Genomic DNA, 22,776 nt, shown 5'->3' with positions numbered 1-22,776 from the left:
TACAATAATCTCTTCATTTGTTCTCCGCTATTAGTGACTTTGGAGTGACTCTTTGTTGCATGTTGAGGGATAGTTATATGATCCAATTATGTTATAATTGTTGAGAGAACTTGCACTAGTGAAAGTATGAACCCTAGGCCTTGTTTCCTAGCATTGCAATACCATTTGTGCTCACTTTTATCATTAGTTACCTTGCTATTTTTATATTTTCAGGTTACAAAAACCTATATCTACCATCCATATTTCACTTGTATCACCATCTCTTCGCCGAACTAGTGCACCTATACAATTTACCATTGTATTGGGTGTGTTGGGGACACAAGAGACTCTTTGTTATTTGGTTGCAGGGTTGTTTGAGAGAGACCATCTTCAACCTACGCCTCCCACGGATTGATAAACCTTAGGTCATCCACTTGAGGGAAATTTGCTACTGTCCTACAAACCTCTGCACTTGGAGGCCCAATAACGTCTACAAGAAGAAGGTTGTGTAGTAGACATCAGGGACGCACCACTGACGGGACGGGACGACACAGTCATAATTTCAGTTTTTCTAGTTTTCCACGTCAAGCTGGCGCGCTAAGCCATGCCTGCTTATGCATTGAATTCCGATGACCGCGATGATCGTCGTGTTTCCCACGACACGTTGGTTCACCTACCTTCTGCCTATAATTATTGTTTCCCGGGCTTCTCCGGTGGCACCATCACCTAACTCGCCCTATCCTCATAAGCCCCCACCGAAACGACGTCGCTCGCCACTTATCCTCGCTCTCGCCACGTCCGCCATGCCCCCGCCCGTCCGCGAAGGCGACGCCGGAGGCGGTCACCGCCGGAACTAGTGTTCGGTTTTTCACCTGAAGGCAGACGAAGGGAGGAGGCATTCTATCGGTCTTTAGATGGCAATGCGGAGTATGAGGAGTTGTTGGAGCGCGACCGCCTGGCGGAGGAGCAGCGTATTGCCGATTTGCGCCGCCAGCGGGACATGGAGCAGCAGCGCACCGACGCTCTGAGTCGCGAGCAGAGCGCCCGCAACTGGGCCAACTACGTGGAAGCCTGCGCCCGGCAAATAGCCCTGGGGGCTGTCGGGCACGCACGCGTTCGCGACGCCGAATTTTACTACAAGCTCGTCAAGTGGGTTTCCCGCTTAGAAGCCGAAGCTTCGGTGGACCACGCTGGCATGGAAAGGGCCAACGCGCACGAACAACGCGCCCTATCGCACCTCTGGCAAGTCCGAGGCGAGGCGGAGGACGCCGGTGCTGGCGTTTAGCGTGTACCGCAGATGGCGGCCGGCATCGTCTAGTTAGCTAAGAGTAAGTTAGTACTTGTACACTACTAGAGTATTAGTGGGAGTAGATAGTTAAGTTGGCTATGATGGTTGTCAACCTGGAAGTTCAGTACTCTATATCTGGATCAGACCTGTTACTTTGCTCCGAATGTTGAACTTTCCATTTGAACGTATGGAATGGGATGTTATTTTTTTAATGGGTTGTATTTGTCCGCCACGGGTTTAGAGGCTGACTTGTGGGCCTACCACGTTGACGCGTACACAATCAGGAGATGATTGTACGTGGAGAGGATGACAGCAGGGACCCACCAAGGTCATGGCAGTACGCAAGCAAGTGCCTCCTTATTTCAAGCCAATAAAAAATGGCTCCTACTAATGGATTTATGACATCTGGGTCCCAAGCCATTGTCAACGTAGTCAATAAACAAGAGAATTGCACAATGAGCGGCTGACACAAGGGACCCAGCAGCTCGCCCAGTTATTTTTGTTTTGGGTTAATTTGATAAATGCCACTCCAAATATGGTGATTCCGAGAAATGCCACTGCAATTTCCAAACTTTGAAAAATGCCATTTCATGCCATTTCCAGTGGCATTTTTCGAAGTCTGGAGTGGCGTTATCCAAAGTTTGCAAAAATTGCAGTGGCGTTTTTCAAAGTTTGCAAAAATTACAGTGGCATTTTTCAAAGTTTGGAAATTGCAGTGGCATTTTTATGAATCGCCATAATTTGAGTGGCATTTATCTAATTTGTTTTTGAGACGGAAGCAGGGTGTCAACTGGGCTGTGCAGGGCACTCTGGCCTGTCTAGACAGCCTTTTCTTTTATGTTTACCACAGACCAGCCGAGTAGTTTTTTTTTCTTTCTTTCTGAAAGTGGCTAGCCCAGTTTTTTTGTGATTTGTCAAGTAAGTTGCTTTGTCAGGCCTGTTGGGCTGCAAATCTTTCAAGACGAGCAGAGCTTCATTCGGCTGGCCGAAAAAATGGCCTATCAGCAATGAGAAATGGGCTGTACATTTTTTAAACACATCAAACCGGCAATTAGTATCAAATTTCTTTTTTTCATTTTGACATTTTAAATTGCATTGATTTTTATGCGTGGACAATTTGTTGGATTTTATATTGATATACATATATTTCTAAAATCAGTTTGAATGTGACTCGAAATTCCGGGATTAAAAACAGTTCGGACCGCACCGAAATATGCAAAATTTCGTATAATTTTTTTAACTGTGGCCACAATATGGGTTGTAATGCTAACAAAAAGAATATGGGCTCCAAAAAAACCCTTAAGAATTAGCAAATGGGCTGTAAATTATTAGAAATAATGGCAGAGGGGTTGTATGTTGTTTTCCACAGATTTGAGGCTTTCCTAAAAAAGGTTGACGCACAAGCAGTGACTGTTGGATGTCCATCCAATGGCCGTCGTGCTTCTTCAATCTCTGCTCTTCCTACTCCAGCCGCCCAAACCAGCGCCGGTGGTACTGCCTGCTCCCGCCTCCCGTGGCCGGCTGTGCTGCCGCACAGGCCGCACCGCCCCACCCTACTCCATTGCTGGTCAGGCCATTCCTCTACTCACCCACACCTCCTTTTATTTTCCGGCAACAGCAGCCGGACCAGTAAACCCTCGTACTCCCCACCGCGTGGGCAACCACTGTCGAGTCTTCCCCGGCTCCGTGTCGTTCCCTTCCTAGGCCTCACCGTCGTCCACCGCCCTGGTGCTCTCGACGCGGCATGGTCAACATGGTCAACAAACGACATCCATCGGACATGGACTGTACGTGGAGAGGCTAACAGCTGGGTCCACGGTCGCACATAAGGAAATGCCTCCTTATTACACGCAAAATAATGATTCCTCCACCTGACATCTGGGACCCACCGGAAGGGCCTCTGTATTTTGCGAAAAAAATGTTCCCCCGTTGACAGATCGAACCCACCAGCTATATCTTCGCACGCAAGGAAGTGCCTCCTTATTACGCACAAAAAAAAACGAATACTCCCCCTGCTAGCTGGTACCTACCATAGTGGGAGGCTGACTTGTGGGCCTACTAAGTTGACGCGGAAGGAGGGCTTTGTCAACATAGTCAATATGAACGATTCTAGCTCCAGTGACCGTACGATGTCTATCCAACGGCTGTAGTGCTTCTTCAACCTCTGTTCTTCTTGCTCTAGTCGCCCAAACAAGCATCGGGCGTGCCGCCTGCTCCTGCCTCCCGTGTCCGGCTGTGCTGCCACCGCTGGCCATGCCATCCCTCTATACTCACCCACACCTCCTATTATTCTCCAGCGACGGCAGCCTCACACCGCAGCCGAAGCAGTCAACCCACATACTCCCCTCCGCGTGGGCATCCACTGCCGCGTCTTCCCCGGCTCCGCGCCATCCCCTTCCTAGGCCTCGCCATCGTCCACCGCCTTGGTGCTCTCGGCGTGGCGTGGTCAATGTGGTCAATGACCGACTTCCATCGGAAGTGTACTGTACGTGGAGAGGCTGACAGCTGGGTCCACGGCCGCAGCAAGGAAGTGCCTCCTTGTTATGCGGAAAATAATGATTCCTCCACCTGACAGCAGGGACCCACCGGATGGGCCACCGTATTTCGCAAAAAAAACATTCCCCCCTGACTTCTGGGACCCACCAGCTACATCTACGCACGCAAGGAAGTGCGCCCATATTACGGGCAAAAAAATGATTCGTCCCCTGACTGCTAGGACCCACCAGCTACATCTTTGCACAGAAGGAAGTGCCTGACAGTCGGGACCCACCTGGTCGAAGCGTACATAGCGTTGTCATTCTGGTGGCGAACGTGTACGTACATACTGGTCGATCAGTCTGTCTGTAGGCTGCAGCGATGAACCGTGGCCGAGTAAGGAAGCGCACGTGTCGTAGTAGAGGCGCACACATAGCATGTACATGTACGTATAGCGGCCAGGGTGCAAGAAAGAAAATACGGCCACGTACGTACATACGGGCGGGGTCTCGAACGCCTACTCGCGCATACGTACGGCCAGGGCTCGTGTACATGGCTGGGTCGGAATGGAGAAGCTGCACCGTCATCGTGTTCATGGGGAGGCAACTGGCTGGGTCAGAATGGAATGCATCGTCGTGTTCATCGGGAGCCAACTGGCTTGGATGGAACATGCGATGGAAATGAGGCCTGGCGTACCGCAGAACGGAGGAAACGGCCTTGTGTTCGACCGGCCACGGTCAAAACGGGATGATGTTCATCGGGAGGGGTATGGCGTACCGCAAAACGGAGGAAACGGACCTCCTACGGTGGAAACGGGGTCCTGTTGATCGGGAGGGGTGTGGCGTACCGCAAAACGGAGGAAACAGACTTGTGTTGGAGCGCTACGGTCGAAACGGGGTCCTGTTCATCGGGAGGGGTGCGGCGTACTGCAAAACGGGACTCCCCGGGATACTGTTCATCTCCACCGTCGACCTCCTCTAGCCTCCACGGGCTACTGTTCATCCACCGTCGACCTCCTCCAGCCTCCACCTGTGACTGTTCATCCACGGGATCCTGTTCATCCAGCCTCCACCGCGCGCTCCTCCACCGGCTACTGTTCAACCAGCCCTCTCCACGGGGTCCTGTTCAACCACCCCTCCGTGGGCTACTGTTCATCCAGCCCTCCACCGGCTACTATTCAACCAGCCCTCCACAGGGTCCTGTTCATCCAGCCCTCCACGGGGTCCTGTTCATCCACCGGCTCGATCGATCGGGGTACTGTTCATCCAGCGGCAACGGCCTCTACTACCACGGGGTCCTGTTCATCCAACCACCCCACCGGGAACTGTTCATCCAAACCCCCTCAACAACGCTCACTGTTCATCAAGGGAAGGAGGCAGCAGTGTTCGATCAGCTTCAGTTAGCAGCAGTAGCGAAGGAATCACTCGGGTTCAGTTAACAGCAAGGGGTCGATCGATCGCTCGGGTTCAGTAACGCGTAGCCTGCAGTGCAATCGCTCGGGTTTAGTTAGAGCCCAACACCTCGCACACACGCGCGTACGTACGAGAGAAACGTGCATCGCTCGGCCCCCGACCACCCACCGTAACCGGGAACTCCCCGATAGTTTCCTCGCCCTCGCTTCTACCACGGTTTTTTCCGTCATGGACGGCCCAAAGAATGTCATGCAGCTGCGTCTCCAGCCCGCCCAGGACGAAAAGCCCATTTTCTGTCATGATTTTTTGTCATAGAAGTAGGAGCCCACCACATCTATGATGATACCGGGTTTTGTCACAATTATCGTCATAGAAGTGTCATAAGCATGACAGGAAAAAAATTCGTTCGGCCCAAAATGTCACGGATGTGTCTTTTTTTGTAGTGATGATCAGAAAATGCAGTGTTACGAATCAGAGAAATGAAAATTTTGTTTGTTTTTGTAGTTATATTTAGCAGTTTTTGATGGACATTTTGTTTACCTCATTTGCTACTATATATGTGTGCTCAACGGCCTTCCTGGTCTGAATGCACTTGTCCACCTGCTGAGCAAATAGATGGAGACCATGCTTCTCTTTGACGAAGTTTTTCTTCCATATGCGGTTCATGCTCTCGCTTCTCTGCGTGGAAGTCATCCGAGCACAGAAAATTTCCTTGTAGTAAGCCGAGATCTACTCGTGCCTGTCATCCCACAGCGAATTCATCACTTCATCATTTTGCAATTTGTATTTCTGCATCAGGTCCTTCCATGCCCGTTCAAATTCTGACGGCATTAGTGGGTGGTTCAGCACCGCATTGAGGTCATCCTTGAGTTTCTCGGGCACCTTATACAGCAAGGCGAGGTGGTCTTTGTACTTCTTCATGATATGCCACCGACACAACTTATGTAATGTATCTGGGAGGATAGTTTTTTATGTTGCCTTCATCAAAGAACATTGGTCTGAGAAGGCACAAATAGTGTTTTTTATTAAATTGTTTGTGTGTAAGAGAGACGGAAGAAATAGAAGTGTACCAAACAAACGTAAGTATACAGGTGTTTTTTTTAGCATGCAGATTGGTGGCTTGGTGTTCATACACCTCAGGAATGTTTTGAAAACCCACTCCAACCACGATATTGTTTCATATCGCATGAGGGTGACAGCAAATATGGTGCTCTGTAGATGATGGTTCACTCCCACGAAGACTCCCAGCGGCATGTGGAATTTGTTTGTTTTATATGTCGTGTCAAATGTAACGCAGTCTCCAAAATCTTCATAGGATCCTTTGCAACTTGCATTGGCCCGAAAGACGCTTCTTACACGTTATCTGCATCAACGTCATAATCATAGAAGAACTCTGGGTTTATCTTCTGTATCTTCTCAAAGAAATCCAGAAGTTTCTTGACGTCATCTTGGAACTCTTCTCTGGCAAACTTCCGTTTCCTGCATTTCAAATGCAATGCAAACTCATCTCATCAAACAGGAAATAATTACTGACAGAAGGCTCAAGTGATATGCTCTATGACGTGATTACTTGTTTACCCAGTCGCGGCTAGTATGCCCCATGTACTGCAGCTGCAGACCACCGGACATACGCGACACCGTTGACATCATCTGAGCGTGTGTGTGGTTGTCCAACTGCATGTCTTTCACCAACTGGTCAATCAAAGGATCGTCTCTTTTGTGCGATCGCATGTGCAAAAGCATCCCGGGGCTTTCCAGCATCTTGTGATTGTGGTTGAGTTCAACCATTTCTATCACAAAATTGCCATCCTTCCTCTTTTTGACTCTAATTTTTGCCTTGCAGTCAATCCTTTTTGATGTCTTCTCACATTTTTGGTCATAATCTGACACAGACTGCTTGTGCGTCCCTTCTCTTCAGCAGACAATGTAGGCATTTGTCTTGTGTTTTGCCCTCTTGCGTATGCCAAACCCTGCATATCTTGCATAAGTATTGTAAAAGTCCCATGCTTTGTCGTACGTGGTGAACTTCATTCCAGCGGCAGGTATGAGGTTCAGCGGCGTGTTTTTATCCTGCATCAAGTGCAATGCTCTATGACAAAGTGTTCTGTTCCGTTTAAATACGAGGAGTGCATACGAGTTTAATAAAGCACTGCAATGTTTCTAAGTTTCAGAAGAATCGACTGTATTATATGTTAGGCCAAACCTCACAAGAAATATCAGTGTGCACTGCAATGTTATCTGAATGGACTGCAATTTTTTTTTCAGGACATAAACTTACATGTGTGTAAAATCGTTCATCCGATGGCGTTTGCAGCTCACCGGGTTGTATTGGACATGGCGGGGTTATAGAAGAACTGTGTAGTTGAGGATCTCATGGTGGCAATAGTGAGGATGATTTGTATCTGCCGTTGACTTTTAACCGAGGCACCCTTGGTGGTCGCAGTGTCGAAGTTGATGCAGTAGGTCTACTTGGAGCTCTGTTTTTCGGTGCAGCAGGTGGACGCTGAGCTCTGTTTTGTGGTGCAGCAGGTGCACGTTGTGGTAAGCCAGTGTTGTGGCGATGTCTCACTGGATTGGTTTGAAATTTTTGGAGCGGTGGCACATCATCATAATCATCGTCTGCTGCACCATCATTTTCTGTTCGGACATGCTGTCCAAATGTATTGAACTCGTGCTTGTACTCTGGGTTGAGAACTATTATTGGCTCATATTCATCGTCGTCATCTTCATCATCCTGTCGGTGAGTGCCCCCCCCCCCCACATGAAGGTGACATTGTCATCATCTTCGACTATCTCTTCTCCCTGGAAAATATCTTCTTTCAGAGAGTATTGCACCCTATTTGTTGTCGTGAAGAATCCTCGAGGAATCTCAGGGGTAACCCAGCCAGTGTCTCTTTCAGAAGAAGCTTTACTCTTCTGAAAGTTGTTGTTCCCTGGGTTGTCAATTATACGCGGCATTTTGTATCTGCTGAACATCATTTCCTGCACAAAATGGCCGAGCTGCATTGTCAGGTAAAATGAACTGAACCATACGAATTGCAATGTGTTTCAAAGGGTACTGCGAACTAATGCACGCTGACTGCATCACCCCACAAGGTGAACTGAAGTAACCGCACTGCATCGTGGTCTGTAGTGAACCTATACAACCGTACTGCATAACCGTGCAAGCGTACTGCCTAACCGAGCAATTACACTGCATTTTTTTCCACCGCGAACTGAAGTAACCGCACTGCATAGTTTTTGGAGGCGTACTGGACTGCGTGTACTGCTTTGTCTGGAATAAGTAGGCTGAGATGGTTGAGGAAGTGTACTTCTTACCTCGTGTTGCAATGATTTCTTGCATTTGCAGGAGGAAGTTCCCTTCTCGTTCGTCTGCATCACTTTTGCATTCACCTGTGCAGTCCACTTGCCCTTCAGTAGTTCATGAGCGGTCTGGACGTTGCTCAAGGTGAGCGGAGACGGAGGATTTTCTATGAAGGTCGTTGCAGACTTAATCCAAGAAGCTGTCGTGGATGAAGGAACCTTGCGCACAGTCCTCCTTGCTCGAATTGGTTTGATGTCGAGGCAGCACCAATCCACATCTGATGAAGTACAGGTAATTGAAGGCCCGGAGGAGATCGGCGGCGGTGCTACCGAGCCGCTGCCGCAGAAGAAGGCCGATATGCGAGTGGGGGAGGCGTTGCTCGGTTGCTGTCGCGGAAGAAGGCCGAGTGGCGACAGGCGGCGGTGGTGCTTGGCCGCTGCCGCGGAAGAAGGCCGGGAGGGGAGGGGCGGCGTCGTTGCTGGCCGCCGCCGCGGAAGAAGGCCAGGAGGGGAGGGGCGGCGGCGCTCCTAGGCCGCCGCCGCGGGAGAAAGCGGGGAGGGGAGGGGCAGCATCGCTTCCAGGCCGCTGCCGCGGTAGAAGGCGGGGAGGGGAGGGCGGCGGCGCTCCGAGGCCGCTGTCGCGGTAGAAGGTGGGGAGGGGAGGGGCGGCGGTGCTCCCAGGCCGCTGCCGTGGTAGACGGCGGGGTGGGGAGGGCGGCGGCGATCTGATGAAGGATGTGCAGAATAAGGTGGGTGTTATCAGAATAGGTTTGCTAAACTGAGCCTGAGCGCATACTCTTTATTCCGCGCGCTGGTCAAGCAACGAGCATAACTCCCACGAAATTAGGCCCGGTGCCATCCGTCCAATCGTCTAATCGTAACCAACTCTTGAAACCATCGTAACAGACGCAAAAATTACTACATGTGCCTTTGCTCTAGTAATTACCAGCCCAGGATCCTATGCTGGACGTAAAAAAACTTTGACTACGTACTAATTAGTGATGGTAGCAAAAACACCACTCGTATGATCCTATCCACATGTCTCCTGGACTAGTAAAATCTACCGGTTGTGGTAAAAGCTACAAATAGGTTACTACATGCTCACTGCTCCCTCCGTTCCTAAATATAAGTCTTTTTAAAGATTGCAACAAGTGACTACATACGGAGCAAAATGAGTGAATTTATACTCTAAAATATGTCTACATACATCCGTATGTTATAGTCTATTTAAAATGTCTAAAAAGACTTATATTTAGGAACGGAGGGAGTAGGAATTTACTACCATCTCTAAGTTAGACAGTGAAAACACTCACATTGTGGTGATAGCCATCTATACGTTGCCACAATAGTTCTAATTACGATATAGTAATACAATTATCACAAACTACCTACTTGCAATTGGCTCGTAACACCATTACCGTTACTAGAAGCGGTCACTCTTCGTACAAGCAAAAAGGTGGATTGGTTTGGTGGATCAGGAACTGCGTCCATGCATATAGTAATTAATTTAATTCTATTACTATATTTACCAAAGGTTTTACTACCAAGGCGGGGAAAAAGTGGCACGATTTGGCGGAGAAGGGACTGTGTCTACACATAGTAACCGTTTTAATTCTATTACCATATGTACCAAAAGAGTTAACAATCAGGTGGAATGAAAATCGTTGATTAGGCCGAGCGACCCACGCGATCTGTCTGGACCGCATAATTAGCATTCTAGGGTCGCGCTATTTGTCACCCAGGGTGAGGAATTCTTATTCCTCACCCCAGTCCAATCTCACCGGCAAGACTTGAAAGCGTAAGAAAGAAAATACTTGAGGTAAGATTACAGTGGGGAGAAAAGAGACCGGTCTCCCATCGCACAAAGAGAGACACGTAATCTTACGGAATGCATGCTTGTAAGTTACGTCATGTCCATGAAACGTGCACCAAAATCATGCTATAAAAACGAAAGATAGTGTTGTAATCTTACGGCAATGAATGGGGTGGTGTTCATAATTTTCTTTATATGATAAGAAGCCTGCATTCCTATATTGTATTTTCTCTTAAGTAATTTTATGACCCGTATAAAATAGCATACATGAGGCATTTGGACGTCCATGGCACGAGAAAAATCTGTACAGGAGGCATTTGGACAACCATGACGTAAGAAAAATCTGTAGCCAACATACAAATTATTGGAACCTCTCTAAAAGGTGATAATCAGGCCCGTGAGAGGCATTAATGTACAGAATTTGAGAGCCAAGACAAGAACTAACCTGGTGGCCTTTAAATCATACTGCATGGAATAACAACGACATGGCCCAGGAATAACAAAGCCAAATAAATATATTCCATGTAGAAAAAAAACTGATGATTCCACAAAATATCTCACGTAATAAAAATCATCCATACGAGTACAAATGAAATTCCTTTGGAGAAACTAAATGCCACTTGGCACTCGGTAACCAGCAGCAGGAAAAATCACAAATCATTACTACATAACTGAATACTACTGGGCTAATTACATCAAGATGCAAAGAGATTTGGAGGCGCAACTTCAGTGCCATCGTACAGGTTTGAGCTTGGTCTTCAAGCTGCTTAATTTGCAGGGGGGCAAAGATTTCTCATCAATTTCATCTGTCCAACAATCTCTCCGGCGACTGGAACATTCATATCCATGAGTTGGAAGCAACATCGTATCCTATTAATAGATCTGAAGCCTTTATGTTCACTTTTCTTCTCGCCAATCCTGAATTTTGCTACTGTAAAGGAAGATCCCAAAATTTGAATCTAACATTACTTGCACCCACCAAACAATAAAATAAGAAGACATGTTCCAGAAATCCACTCCAGTTTGAAATAAAATACTGTACATTCTATCCCTTGTATATTAGCAGTCATCCACTTGAAAAACATACTCCGCTGTTAGAAGCATACCAACAAACAGGTAGAGGCCGCCAAGGCGCCAACACGTAAGAACATATAACATTCGTGGATTATCTGAATGATGCAGTAAACCAAACAGAGCAAAAACTAATATAAATATGCAAATGATCAAAATGAGCAGATTATACAAGAACAAAGGGAACCTTAAACTTCTGATTTCCTCTTCGTATACTAATAAAAATTCTGTAAGATTATGAGCTAAAAGCTTGTCATGATAATTTAAACTCATACCCAAATTTGTACACCACATTTTCTTTTTCAAGGAATCATACAAACTAGTCTGTAGCCGGGAATTTCAATCAGTAATGGAGATGCATGCCATCAGTCTATCTAGTCTAGATTAAAACAAGCTAGTAGTCAAAATAAACCATCACAGGAAGCCAGAAGTCACTGAAGATTGATTTTTGGGGACAAAACCTACTCTTTTTGGTCACCTAAATCTACAGTTTCATGTATTGAGAAATCAAACCTTTTTTTTAACCATCAAAGACAGTAGGAAAGATTCGTACAATCCTACTGACATGTATTAATTCATGAATCACAATTTACAATTAAATGCTGGAGTATCACCCTATTCCTTCTCTCCCCATGACTGAGGAAAAGGTTATAGAGTAACCGCAAAGAGAAGGAGCTCTAAACTAGAGAGTTTACAAAAGAGTTTATAAAGGGCCCTAGGGTAGGTTTGGTTCTGTGTAATGGTACTAATACTCCCCCCCCCCCTCCCCGCCTCGATCATGCACTGTATCAAGCTTTTTAAGACATCACGTGTGTGGTATATGACAACGTTGAACACTCTTCCTCCCGTAATCAATGGAGGATGGAAACAATAGCATTTTCTTATTATAAGGAGATGGGCGCAAAGTAATATGAATGTATAACCATAGTCATAAACTATGAATTGACATGTACATGTCGAGTAAAGTTAAATTAGAAATGACACTATTTATGAACAAAAACAAGAAAAAACTCTGACCAAGCACATACAACTGGGGAAAACAAAATATGACAGTCTGAGTACTAAGCTTGTCGGAGAGCTATGCCCAAAACACCATACATCCGGGGACGAGATCAAAATAGTATACAAAATGCTTCAGCTCTGCATTTGGGGACGTAATCCATCCAAATTCAGGAAACTATATTTCTTATAGAATCTAACTTAATTCAAGCAGATATTACAGTTATTTCGCACTCCTGAAAATCAAAACTGAACTCTGGGATCAGAATTCATGTTATCTAAATATTACAGTTTGGACAGGACAATTGTAGAACCTTCAGCCAACAATTACAGTTTGGTCGTAGAGCTATCACTATATATTTTGGAGGCAATGTTATCCCTGTACTAACGAGAGCAAACTCAAAAACGGAAGTGCGCTACTGAATCCCCAATTTGCTGGAACTACCAAAGGCACTAGTTCTGAACGCCAATTAAATAGCTGCATAGTCCAGCCAGCTACACTGGGAGCTACAGAGTAGCTGGCTGGTAGCCTCGTACTATTGTCAGATCAAGCTAATTTTGTGGCGCAAATGAACATCTCCTGAAGCGGCTGATGCAATCAAATTTGGGACTATTAAAATGAAGATGAATCGAGCCACACTCCTAACCAATCCGAATACCAATGGTTCTTGTTTTTCTTCAGGCCACCATCAAACAGGCCATAGATGAGGTGCTCTGTTTGATGGTTCAATAAATGACTCTATCTATGAACAAAACCAATAAGATATCTGACTAAGCACATACAAACTACGCAAAAGAAATTATGACAGCCCGAGTACTAAGCTTGTAGGATAGCTATGCCCAAAACAAATATATTTGGGGACGAGACCAAAATAAAATACATAATGTTTCAGCTCTGCACTTGGGGACACAATCCATCTAAATTTAGCTAACCAATTTTCTTACTGAATCTAACTTAATTCAAGCAGATACTTGGCATGGGAGAGTAAACTACACATACATGACGGAGAGGGGACGATACTGAAGAACTCCGATGGTGAACACCTAGTTGCTGACCGTTGTCGTGGGAGTAGATGCAGCCCGCATCAAACAGAATGCCAACCACCACCGCACCCTAACAATGATTGCCAGTGATGTTAAAATATTATACAAGAACAGAAGTTCTATATGAAAACAGCAAATAAACACATAATTTGAGCTGATATATTGGATGGGAGAATAAGACACATACTCATATAATTTGATGGAGAGGGGGCGATACTGATTGTATTACTATGGTCATAGCAAGTGATAAGTAAAAGTGCACTGGGATTTCCTTTTTGAAGTTATTACTTCATAAAATTTCTTATTTATCCAGTAATCTATGTGGAGACTGTTTGAGCTAACTCAGCACTTCCTTAATCCAGTTATAGATGACCTGGTAGCCCTTCATAAATTTTCATGTTATGAAGAAAGTTTCAGGCAGCTAATTCAATATTTACGCAGAGACATCAGGCTAGCTGAAACCAAAACAAAGTGAACACGGTGATGGTCATAAGTCTATTTGATTATTATTTTTCTCCACGCCTTGAATCCGAACTAAACTCTTAGATCACGATTCATGTCATCTAAATATTACAGTTTGAACAGGACAATGGTGGAACTTTGAGCAAACAATTATTTTTTCATTGGTTTGTAAAGTTATCACTATATATTTTGGAGGCAAAGCTATCCCTGTACTAAGGAGAGCAAACTCGAATACAGAAAAACACCCATAAGCTTTATACTAAATCCCTGATTTGTTGGAACTACCAAAGACAATAGTTCCGAATTCCAATCAGATAGCTGCATAGTACAGCCTGCTACACTAGGAGCTAGGGAGTATGCCTACTCGTACTATCTTAAGATCAAGCTAATTTTGTGGCGCACCATGGCCATCTCCTGAAGCGGCTGATGCAAACCAAAATTTGGGACTAATAAACCGAAGAGCATTCAAACAACAGTCCTAACATTCGGAATACCAATGGTTCTGGTTTTGCTTCAGGGTTCAGGCTACCATCAAACAGAGCACCTCATATACGGCATGTTTGGCAAATGATTGGGAGAGCAATAGGAGATTAAAGGAGGGAGTTAGAAGGCCCCCCTGGGTCTGTCTACCCCCGCCTCAGCAGCCTGATATTTAATCAACAACCCAACCTGAACTTGAGTGAGAAAACATTCTCCTATATCCTGAATATACAGTAGATGTTTCCTTACTAGGAACAACCTTATACAAGAAAGCACAACCGAAGCATGAACCTAGCAAGTAAGTAAATGTCTAAGGTAGTCAGATATGATTGCAATTCTTTATCACTTCACTGATGAGGCTTGGTGCACACTTCTCTTCCTATATAATATGCTAATTAATCTAAATGGCAGTAGCAAAGTGACTAATAAGAAGATACAGACAAGCATCGAGAGAGAGAGAGAACCTGGGGACGGCTTGGGTGGCAGCTATGCGACAGAGGCCATGGAACCTGTGTTGCTGCTGCTACCTTGCATCTTAGATGGAGGAGGGCAATGGTCAGCTCGCTGGAGAGTTCACAGAGACGGCCTCGGCTTTGTCCGGGCTCCGGAGCAGTTGTGACGGAGGGGTCGCAAGCCTTGCTCCCATCAGAACCCCTCCTTATGCCGCCGTGCGCGACGAAGAGAAGAGGAGCGTGGAGTGGAGGCAGGGGCCGCCGCCGCCGTGGCGACGAGAGTCCAGCGGCCAAAATAGGGGAGCGTGGGTGCGGTTTATGGAGAAGGAGGTCGGGCCATGGTCCTCGTCCATCGCCACGGGCAAGGAAGGGAGCGGGGGATGGAGGCGGGTCGCCACACTGTCACCGCCGAAGAGGCCGCCACCCGCCGTGAAGCCTCTTGCAGCACCGGCCGCTCGCCTCGGTGCTGCCTCCGGCAAACGGGGCACCACCAGTGCCACACGCATCCGTGTCCAGCAGCAGCTGCCGGCAGCTCGCCGTCAAAACCTCCCGCCGCTCGCCGCTTAGATCCAAAATGTCGGGTTATCCATTCTTCTTTTCTTTTCTTTTTTTTTACTTTTGATCGACGGGAAGAGTGGGTTAACCGTCGCCTTGAAAAAAAAAGCTTGACCGGACAGCGGTGCGGCTTGAGCCATGTAGAGCGATTGCGATGGAGCCAGGGTCTCGGTTGGGTGCGGCCGTTCGACCCGGGTGAGGAATGAGTAATTCTTCACCCTGGGTTACTAATAGACTTTCTATATATATATATATATATATATATATATATATATATATATATATATATATATATAATATTCATTAGATGGCTTTTATATTTAATTTAACATCAACGGGCCTTAAAAGGCCAAGTGGTAGAACGCTACTTGGGCCACTTGGGCCCAAGTGGAGGTGGCGCCCTCCTTTCCACATAGGGAAGGGAGGGGGTGCCGAAATGGAGGGGTTTCCCCCTCCTAGGCCAGCCAAAGGGAGGGATTTTCCTCCTTCTGGCACCCCCGCTCCCCCTCCCTTCGACCTATATATACTTGAGGACTTTGGCCCTTTGAAGATACAAGTTTTGGAATCTCCTCTAGTTGATCCAGTTCTAGTTCTGGTTGCTCGTAGTTGACTAATTAGAGCTAGCCCTAGACACCTCTAATCCTCATAATTAGAAGCCCCGTGTGATTCTAATCTCTTCCCTCTAATTTTGTGGCAACGGTTAGCTCTGGACGGCGAAGCGCGGCCAGATCGTGAAGACCGTACGCTTGCAACCAAGTAGAGTGGTTGTGCTTTCGGTCTTCCATTTAAGGGATCATTCGAGGGCGGTTCTTGATACGTCTCCAACGTATCTATAATTTTTTATTGTTCGATGCTATTATATTATCAATCTTGGATGTTTTATATGCATTATTATGTTGTTTTATATCATTTTTTGGAACTAACCTATTAACCTAGTGCCAAGTGCCAGTTGATGTTTTTTTTCTTCTTTTTGTCTTTTCCAGAAAATCAATACCAAACAGAGTCCAAACGGAACGAAACTATTTGAGTATTTTTCTTGGACTAGAAGAGACCCAAGAACCTTCGGGAAGGGGTCAGAGGGGCCAGCGGTTGGCGGCAAGCTCGGGAGGCGCACCCTAGGAGGGCGTGCCCCCAGGCTTGTGGGCCCCCTGATGCTCCTCCAACCCTAATCTTTGCTCTATAAAAACTCAAATATTCACCGTATACCAGGGGGCACACCAAAAATACTTTTCCGCAGACGCAAGTTTCTGTCCTCGTGAGATCCCATCTGGAGACCTGTTCCGGTACTCCGTCGGAGGGGGATTCGATCACGAAGGGCCTCTACATCAACCTTGCTGCCCATCCGATGATGTGTGAATAGTTTACCATAGACCTACGGGTCCATAGCTAGTAGCTAGATGGCTTCTTCTCTCTCTTTGATCTTCAATACAATGTTCTCCTCGATGTTCTTGGAGATCTATTCGATGTAATCTTCTTTTGCGGTGCGTTTGTTGAGATCCGATGAATTATGGATTTATGATCAGATTATCTATAAATATTGTTTGAGACTTCTCTGAACTCTTTTATGCATGATTAAGATAGCTTTGTATTTCTCTTCGGTCTATTGATTTGGTTTAGCCAACAAGATTGATTTTTCTTGCAATGGGAGAGGTGCTTTGTAATGGGTTCAATCTTTCGGTGTCCTCACCTAGTGACAGAAAGGGTAGTGAGGCACGTATTTGTATTGTTGCCATTAAGGATAAAAATGTGGGGCTTATTCATATTGATTGGATCTATCCCTCTACATCATGTCATCTTGCTTAAGGCGTTACTCTGTACTTGTTAACTTAATACACTAGATGCATGCTGGATAGCGGTCGATGTGTCGAGTAATAGTAGTAGATGCAGGCAGGAGTCGGTCTACTTGTCACGGATGTGATGCCTATATTCATGATCATTGCCTTAGATATCGTCATAAATTTGCACTTTTCTATCAATTGCTTAACAGTAATTTGTTTACCCACCATATGCGTTCTTTCAAGAGAGAAGCCTCAAGTGAAAACTATGGCCCCCGGGTCTATCTTTTATCATATTATTTTCAGATCTATAAAACCAAAAACCCAAAAATACCTTGCTGCAATTTATTTACCTTTACTTTATTTTGCACTTTTATTTATCTTTTATACCTATCTCTATCAGATCTCATCCTTGCAAGTAACCGTGAAGGGATTGACAACCCCTTTGTTGCGTTGGGTGCAAGTATTTGTTTGTTTCTGCAGGTGCAACCATTGGTGACTTGTGTGTTCCTCCTACTACATTGATACCTTGGTTCTCAAACTAAGGGAAATAATTATCTGTACTTTGTTGCATCGCCCTTTCCTCTTCAAGGGAAAAAACCAACGCAAGCTCAAGAAGTAGCAGTTCTCGGGATCGTCATCGACATTCGAGGGACTCCAAGTACGATCTACACCGACTTGTCTACTTCTGCTGCACTCCGGAGTCGGTAACAATCGTTGATCCAAACCCGATATGCATCTTCATATTGTTCCTAGGTGTTCGAAGGGCGATTTTTTTTGTTTTCTACTACGTTTCCCAACGATGGCATCATGAGCGGTTCTATGAGTAGATGCGGATTTCGATCTAGATCACATGTGATTGTGAGGGTGATGTTCTTGCTATGCTTCCCTCGAGTGTTGCTGCGGTTCAGTTCATTCACGGCATGGTGTCGCTTTTCACAAGGTTCTGTCAATCGCTCGGCCCTTGCTATAGATGATCTACTAATAGTTCCTTGGGCTTCACCATAGTCAAGAATAGTGAACCGCCACGTACGCAAGAGGCGATGAAGATGGATGATCTTTTAGGGGGTCACGTGTATTAGACGTAGTTTAGTGTGGGCGAACGAGATTTTTAATTAAGTCTCTTCTTTCACACACCCCAAAAGTTAATCTAGTAACAAGGATTATCACTTTATGGTGTGCACGTAGGTAGCTAGGTTTATCTGGAAACCCTAGAAGCCACATAATTAAAATTTTCCAAACCGATTAGAGGACGTCTAACTTGGTTTTGCAGGGTTTGCATATGATGTGGTATAGCCTTCGTCATGATAATGAGTTTATGTATGAGATGGTTATATGTTGTAATGTTAAGTGACCTACGCGTCATGACATGATGGCTGGAGCGATGAGATTGCCACCTTAATGTAAATATCATAGGGATAGGTTACATGTGACGGTGGCAAGACGTACACGGAGGACCCCGACGAGGAGAAGGTGTACCGGGCGCGGGACGAGGAGCTATAATTTCGTGCCACGGCAGAATTTAAGATTTTGGTGCCACGACAACATTTTCTGAAATGGCCGCGACGACAACGTTTTCTGAGATTGCCGCCATGGCAACGTTTTTGAAACGGTTGCCACGGTAACGAAATATTGGTCGTCACGTCGCTTCAACTAGAGATTGAAGACGATCATGGAGAACTCCTGATGCCTAGGGCTATACCATATCATGCTATTATGAATTGCTTGAGATGTTTATCCCTTTGTTGTTTGCACCCTATAATTGCGCAGTAGTCAATTATTAGCAGGGGCGGAGCTAGACCTAAAGTCAACCTGATACACCAGTTCAATATGACGTAAATTTTTCTAGCAAGAGTGTACCAAGTAATAATGTGTTTCGTACCTCTATCATAGACTAACAAACATAATGCAAGTTAATGCATGTAAAATAAAATAAAAAATCAACAACAAAAATGTTACTAGAATGGTGAAACAAATGATACAATCACTGGGAATAAATGTTTTGGATTTCAAATCTCAAAATAGACCACCAAACATCAAGGTTCGATAATCTACATGGCAAAAAATTGACTAGAAATTTTCATCTAGAACACAAAATGGCTAAATAAAAGTAGTTAAGTAGCTAAATATTTGCACGTTACCTTTTAGTACATTTGCTTCTTCAAAGCCATGAAATACTCAACCACATTGATCATTGGTGACTTTCAGTCCCACACTGTCAAACCAATGAGGATTAAACCTTCGCTCTTCAGTCCCAAACTCTGAACATGCAAAATATTTTTTCTTGGTTGATAAGGTCCACTAACCAAGTACTTCCTTCTTATCACATTTTTTAAATTAAGATCATAGTGATCTAGCAAGTTCCTCTTGCCTTGATCGTATTGAATCTCTTCATCCCAATTCATGTTTTTCAGAGCTTATGACGTACATTTGATTAAATAGAAATAGGCCTGAATAAAAAAACACATGAGAAAATGACCAAAAAATATGAGTCATGGATGTGCGCCTAGCGGCGATAAATTGATTATGGCTCGCATGGCTTGCTCTCGTCTTCCTACATCAATTAGCTTCTAGGGCCTGCTATAAAAAAGCCCACGACTTCCCTGCCCAAAAGACTACACGCTCTAGCCAAAAAGGCCATCTGAACGGAGGCTGTCGCTGGCGCAAATTTTCTGCTCCCTGATGCACAACAATCAGTGTAACCTGATGCACAAACATATGGTGGAAGCTAATCACTACTGGACAAACGATTTGACCCTGATGCATGTGCATCAGGGAGCAGACATGCAGCTCTGCCCCTGATTATTAGGGTGGTCTCTCACAATAAATATCAAGTTAAAAGCTGCTCTTCCGAGTGTTGCAACCGTCTATAACACGTAGCGTTCCGGAGTGCGTCATGTCCACATGAGTACAAACGAGACGTGAGGTGTAAGATGGGGATGTTTAGACCATGTATGCAGATAACAATTGGTTGTCTTGAAGTTCTAGCAGAATTATTTTGAGCTCAGAGCATGAAGCATCAAAAGATGAACAAGAGTCATATGGAGATAGGATCGGCAAAAGTTAGCCCACCGGTCAAAATTCTCGTCATCAGTGATGTCCACATCAATGGCTGAGAAGTAGATTTCGATCTTGAATCACTTAAAACCAATTATGACAGATATTGATTTTAGTGGGAGCACAATAATGTATTAATTTAGTTTAATCACTAGTGCAAATTAATTATGAACAATGTATATGTGTAGCTTGCATTATAGTTGAATAATTATGGCTCACCGTTCCACCTTTGTTGTTGAAATTGATTAGCTGTTATTTATCTGATTGAATCTTTATGATTGAGAGGATCATCCTCTAAAAGTGCCAAGAAGGATTTTGTCCTAATGCATGCTTACAATACTCTCTTGCTAATACTATGGATGACAAGACTCACATTTGTCAATCCAAAAGTTAGAATCGCATTACATTATCCTTGCTTCCGAGAAACTCGAACTTCAAAATGTTTGGGATAGTTATGTGATATTCTTGAAAATGAAAATTGTTTCAGAAACAAACAAAGACTAAAAGATATGCGATATCTAAAGAAGTGTTTTGTTTTCAAGTTCTAGAGGAAGTGTTCAACTATGTTTAAAAAAGAAATGCATAAGATCCAGAAGAACACCAGCCATGTGTTGACAGTGAGAACTTATAGAGAAAGGACAAAACCGAAGGATGTAATGAGAGTTACACGTCTAGGGAAGTTCAGGGCTCACGCCACTCTTAAAGTTGATGTTTCTTCTGAAAGCGAGAGAAATATTGAAGTAAAACTATAAAAGTAAAAGCCATAAAGAAAAGAAGACTAGAATGTCCAGCTCAGGTATGAATGTCATACAAGTTATAAGATGTAGAGAAAGTCGTTCAAGTATCTGTGTGATTCTTGAGAATCATGATTAAATTGTTAAACACTAAATTCTTTGGGAGTTGTGGTTAAAAGTTGATCACAAGAATACCGACTCAATTGCATGTTGTTGCGAATCTATGCAAGAATTACTACGGCCTAATGACCAACAAATTAATGAGGTTAAAATATGTGTCGAAAATTTTGTAATAGTTATGCTACTTTTTCATCAACATATTACCTCTGAATTTATTGTCATAATTCATTTTAAAGTTTCGTACAATCTATTCCATTGCATAGAAGTTGCAACGAGGTTGTTCATAAGAAAACAATAGTTGTTCGATGTAGTGAACAAAAGGGACATACTCCTATTGTGAATAGGATTGAAGTTATGAATATTGATGATAGAATTGAGCATCCATAACAATAACACTAAATGTCGGAAGACTAAAAATACCACATATGTGTGGCACTGCATTTAGTCACATTGGAGAAACCCGCATGAAGAAATTCCATAGTGATGGATTTTGGAATCATATGATTATGAATCATCTAACACTTGCAACTTTCATCCAAATAGTGAAGTAAACTAAAATACCGTTCACAGGCCATAAAGAACGAACAACAAAAATAATTGGAAATATGCATACATATGAAATCCAATAAGTGTTGTTGCCAGCAATGGATTTATCTATCTTCAAGATGACTCAAGTAGATATTTACTAATTGAGACATAAATCTGGATCTTTTGAAATGTTTCAAAAAGATTTTCAGAATGAAGTAGAAATTATTAATTGTAAAAATAAAATTATGTTTCTACAATTGGATTGCAAAAAAGAATGTTTGAATTACAAATTTAGCGAATGTCTGATGAGCTATAAAAGAATTTTATAGCTTGCACCTCCTAGAAACACTATTGAGAGTAGACTGTTTTGAGTAGATGTAATCAAGCTATGTATGACATGGTGAGATCAGAGATGACATTGATTGTTCCACCAATATACTTTTAATATGATGCTTTAGAGACTATGGCTTTTACACTGAAAAGAGCGTCATCAAATTTGTCGAAATAAGTGCTACTTTGTAGGTTATCCCAAATGGCTGGTATCCCTCTATCACTACGCCGAGTGACCGAACTCGACTAGCAGACGAGTCGCTGGTTGGTCCGATCCTTCACGGTACTTGCAAAATATCAATGAACAGTGGCAGCAACCATCGCAGAGAAAACAGACAGACGTAGAAGAAAAGAAGCCTTTGGATCCAACCGGAATAGCAAGAAGCCAAAAGAGTAGACTTATACCGAATATTGATACGAGATCAACACAGGCACAACAGCAACGAAACCCTAGGAATCCCAAGAATGCATCTTGGGTGCCCCTCGCCGTGAGGCGTTTTCTGCTATTTTTTATTCAACTTCCAAAAACTGATCTTTGTACAAGACTCAGGACTCTCTTTATATCAAGCTCACATGGGCCGTAAGGGCCTAAAATACCAAACCGACTCAATGACATAAACTAATAGGCGATATACTCTCCTTTTACATCTCGGAGAGAAAAACAAAACAAACTAACCTCAACTTATACGTGAACTCAACTCTAAGTAGTGCCCTTTAATTAGAAAACTAATTAATCCATCCGGCCACGCTGATCACATATTGCTAATTTAGACTTAAATAACCATTTTTTTTCTTGCATGCTTGGCACTACTCCACCGGACATGAAAAGTTGTACCGATGTTAATTCATGTCGGAGGGGTCCTGAAGTTTGGCTTCACTGTATCCTTCTCTGGCTGGAT

General features: G+C 44.3%; 1 long non-coding RNA gene across 1 annotated transcript; it reads right to left on the bottom strand.

Annotated features, from left to right (window-relative positions):
• Window positions 1-10,807: 10,807 nt before the first annotated feature.
• Window positions 10,808-15,334, bottom strand: LOC141021306 (uncharacterized). The gene is made up of 3 exons (XR_012182050.1): window positions 14,791-15,334; window positions 13,341-13,454; window positions 10,808-11,201 (listed from the first exon to the last, which is right to left on the bottom strand). It is a non-coding gene; the product is annotated as an uncharacterized lncRNA (long non-coding RNA).
• Between the last annotated feature and the right edge of the window lie 7,442 nt (window positions 15,335-22,776).

Source organism: Aegilops tauschii, chromosome 4 (genome assembly GCF_002575655.3).
Source record: "Aegilops tauschii subsp. strangulata cultivar AL8/78 chromosome 4, Aet v6.0, whole genome shotgun sequence".
NCBI classification, from domain to species: domain Eukaryota; kingdom Viridiplantae; phylum Streptophyta; class Magnoliopsida; order Poales; family Poaceae; genus Aegilops; species Aegilops tauschii.
Note: the sequence above shows the minus strand (reverse complement) of the source record. Positions and strands in the feature narration are given on the sequence as shown.